Source organism: Pan troglodytes, chromosome 13 (assembly GCF_028858775.2).
Source record: "Pan troglodytes isolate AG18354 chromosome 13, NHGRI_mPanTro3-v2.0_pri, whole genome shotgun sequence".
NCBI classification, from domain to species: Eukaryota; Metazoa; Chordata; class Mammalia; order Primates; family Hominidae; genus Pan; species Pan troglodytes.
Window position 1 is genome coordinate 133131062 of NC_072411.2, and position 4318 is coordinate 133135379.

The following is a 4318-nucleotide window of genomic DNA, read 5'->3' on the forward strand; positions in this document are numbered from 1 at the left end:
TGGTCACTTTGATGAACAGAAATTATTGATTTTAATGCAGTCAAATTTATTCATCTTTTTCCTTGTGGTTAGGGCCTTTTATATCATTTCAGAAATCTTTCCCATCCTAAGTTTGAAGAGGCATTATTCTACAATTTCTTCTATTCATTTTAGAGTTTTGTATTTTACATTTTTGAATCCCCAGGAATTTAATCCCTGGTATGGTGTGAGGTAGGAATAACGATTTGTTCTGTTTTTGTTTTTCTTTCCCCACTGAGCTACAGTATATGTCTGCAAGGATCAAGTTTCTCTATGCGTAAGGTCTACTTCTGGGCTTTCTGTTTTGTTCATCAGGTCTATCCATTGGACCATAACCACACTTAAAGTAAGTCTTGCTACCTGGTACTAAAAGTTTCCTACCTTGATTCTCTCCAGCAGTGCCATGCCTATTCTTGGCCCTTTGTTGTTCATATGCATTTTAGAAACAACTGCCAAGTTTCATGGAAAATTCTGTTGAGGTTTTTTTTTTGTGACGGAGTCTTGCTCTGTCACTCATGCTGGAGTGCAGTGGCGTGATCTCTGCTCACTGCAAGCTCCGCCTCCCAGGTTCACGCCATTCTCCTGTGTCATCCTCCCGAGTAGCTGGGACTACAGGCACCCGCCACCATGCCCGGTTAATTTTTTGTATTTTTAGTAGGGATGGGGTTTCACCATGTTAGCCAGGATGGTCTCAATGTCCTCATGATCCGCCCACCTCGGCCTCCCAAAGTGCTGGGATTACAGGTGTGAGCCACCACGCCTGGCCTTCTGTTGAGGTTCTTAATGGACTTATATGAAATCTATAGATCCACTTGGGGAGAATTGAAATCAGGATATTGAGTGCTCTCACCCATGAACATGGTATTTTTAAAATCTGCATTGTTAATGTCTTCCAACATAGTTTTATACTTTCCTCAGTAGGGGTCTTACAAATCTTTCAATACATTGATTCCTATGTCCCTTATATTTGTTGTTATGATGTTTAATAATTATACCTTTGTTGCCAATGTGTAGAAGTGTAATTTATTTTTGAGTATTGATCCAGCAAACTTGCCAGGCTGTCTTTCTTATTCCACAAAGTTCTCTGAGGAAATTTTTTTTTTTTTTTTGAGACAGAGTCTCACTCTATCACCCAGGCTGGAGTACAATGGTACAATTTAGGCTCACTGCAACCTCCGCCTCTAGGGTTCAAGCGATTCTCCTGCTTCAGCCTCCCGAGTAGCTGGAATTACAGGCCTACGCCACTACACCTGGCTAATTTTTGTCTTTTTAGTACAGACGGGGTTTTGCCATGTTGGCCAGGCTGGTCTCGAACTCCTGACCTCAAGTGATCCACCTGCCTCAGCCTCCCAAAGTGCTGGGATTACAAGCGGGAGCTACAGTGCCCAGCCTTGTGCTTTGTAGACAAGCATTTCTGGTAATTGATTATGAGTAAATTTTGTTTCTTTCATTCAAATAATTAAAACTTTTATTTATTTTTCTTGTCCTATCTTACTGGATAGGAGCTCTGGCACCATGGTGATAGCCACAAATCTTGTTTTGTTCTTGATTTAAAAGGAAATTCACCTTGAATATAGTTTAGCTGTAAGATTTAGTTTACTTTGAGATCTCTATTCTTAGTTTTCTAAGTGTTTTTATTTTTAATCAAGGATTGATATTAAATTGTTTTATCAAATGTTTTTTCTGCATCTATTCATATGTTTGCATATCTGTTAATGTGGCGAATATTGCTAACTGATTTAGTCATGAGGTATTTTCTTATATCTATGCTACTGGATTCCATTTGCTAACATTTTGTTTAGGAATTTTAGATATATGTTTTTTGTAACATTGGCCTGTAATGGGAGTAAATTAGTTTGACAAAATCAAATTTTAAAATGCAATGTCTTTGACCCAGAATGTATCCTATGGATGTACTCCATAGGATATGCAAAAGTATATGTACAAGCATATTTATTGTTATAATAGCAAGAAACTAAAGACAAATGTCTTTTAGTTGGAGACGTGGTATTTTAAAAAAGTACAGTATTTTGTTGCCATTACAAAGAATGAGGTAGATCTATTTGCGCTGATGTGTAAAGTTCTCCGAAATCTATAATTAGGGTAAAGCAGGTGGCAACAGCAAGAATATATATTTATCTCTATCCCGTTTGTGAATTTTTTAAGTGATAGTGCTATGGCTGTGCATATGCTATTTCTGGAAGCGCACTCAAAGCCTTGTAACACCAGTTCCTTCTGGAGAGCAGGGATGGCAGGAAGCTGTAGGACTATGTCTCTTTCCACACCTTTTTATAATTCATGAGCATGAGCATGTATTGGTCTCTGTACACCTGCCCCTGGGCTTGAGGAGGCCCTGCTGGCTGCAATGTCTCACTTTCACCTAACTGCACAGAGTCTCAGCCACTTCCCTCCAGCCCTTGAGGACTGTCACCCATCCTAGAATGGAGGCCTTGCATTAGGCCCGGGTTTGGCCAGAAGAATAGAGCAGTTGGAAATGTTAAGTTGACATAAATAGGAAGCTCTGTAACCTCGTGCAAGTGTTGTCTTGGAAACCAGAGCCTGGGCGGTCTCCATGGAAACCGTGCTCAGCCTTCTGCCTGAAGGAGTTACCACCCACTGGTGCTGGAGTGTTACTTATCAGGGACCTCAGAGCTCCAATAACTGCTTAGAGAATGATGATGGACTGGTCCCTGCCCACCCTGGCCATGTCGGGTGTGGGGCCCTGGGCACCTCCAGCTCTCTGCCTGGGAAAGAAAAAGAGCCCATTTCCATGGGACGTGCCCTCATGGGGAGGCACAGCAGACCATCCAAGGCAGCACATGCAGTGTCCCCGAAGTAAGGAGGGAGTCCTGTGTCCTGAGGTCCAGGGGATCTGGACTCTGCCATTGTCCCCTGGTGCATCTGTACAGCTGTGGTGGGCTAACACCATCTCTGGGCTCCAACTTGCCCTTCTGTAAAATGGGGAGTTTGGACCAAGTCATTCTGAAGGTCTTTTCCAGCTTTAATGACACGTGTTTTGCATGTGACCTGGCAGCACAGGGTTCAGAGGAGGGAGAGATCAGAGTGACTAGTGCAGGCTTCCCGGGGAACCATTTGAGCTTTGAAGGTGGGGAAGAGGAATGTCAGAGAGTGGGCAAAATATAACAGCAAAGGTCCAAATTCACCCTCTGAGGGCCCGGGGCACGGGGGCAGCCTGCTCTCCTCCTGGGGCCCTGTTCCCTGTGGGGACTGGAAGAGAGGCTTTGAGTCTAGGGCCTGGGGCAGCCAGGACTGACGGGGGTGCAGTCCTAGAAGGGTCGGCAGTCACGGTGGCCTACCATGGCATCTCCGTATCCTTGCTGCATGCTGCACCCACTGCAGCTGCCAGAGCACGGAGGCAGAGACGTGGGAGCCGATGAAGGTCGCACGCCAGCCTCCCACCTGTGAGACAAAGGGCCCTGTCACTGGAAGCCACGTCCAGCCTGGCCCCGCAGGAGCCAGGGCTGTGCGCCTAACGGAGGACTGATGGGAAAGGGAAGGCTGGCAGCAGTGAGGTAATGGGGTGGGGGGTGGGGGGTGGGAGGCAGGGGGAGGTGGGGAGGACAGGGAGGGGAGGGAGGGAAGGGGAAGGACTTTAGCCAGCACCCTTGTCCCACACTGAGCGAGTGCCCACAGTGTTCAAGCAGTCAGTATGCCAGCAGTTTTTCGTTGATTACTTTTGTTCATGTCTCGCATTATCTCTGGGGTGAGTATGAATTTCATAGCCACAAACTCAGGTGTCCAAAGTATCTTTATTGGTATCTTTATTTTTCTATAATAGTGTGTTTTGTGTAATAATCTAGTTTTCAAACCTTCCCTTAGTCTGGTGGCAGAATGTGTAATCTTGATATTTTCTAGGTAAACTCGGTCATCACTTCAGTTTGCCCTTTTCAAAGATATTAATTTTTGCCCTCCCTTCCCCACCAGGGGCCATCATCTGAATCACGTTCCTGTATTCGGGATTTGAGCCTCCAAAACAGTTTTGATGGGAGACACCAGCCACCTACTATTATGCAGCCATGCACCACATAACGACGTTTCAGGCAACAATGACTGCACATACCACAGTGGTCCCGTAAAATTACAATGGAGCTGAAAAATTCCTATTTTCTAGTGACATCACAGCCATTGCAAGGTCAGAGTGCAACACATCACTCATGTGTTTGTGTTGATGCTGCTGTAAACAAACCTACCGCACTACCAGTCATATAAAAGTATAGCCCATACAATTATATGTAGTACTTAATACTTAATAATAATAAACAACTATGTTGCTGGTTTA

General features: G+C 44.6%; 1 long non-coding RNA gene across 1 annotated transcript; it reads left to right on the forward strand.

Annotated features, from left to right (window-relative positions):
- The first annotated feature begins 263 nt into the window (after positions 1-263).
- LOC134808072 (uncharacterized) lies at positions 264-4318 on the forward strand. Its single transcript, XR_010150252.1, has 2 exons — positions 264-364; positions 3964-4318. It is a non-coding gene; the product is annotated as an uncharacterized LOC134808072 (long non-coding RNA).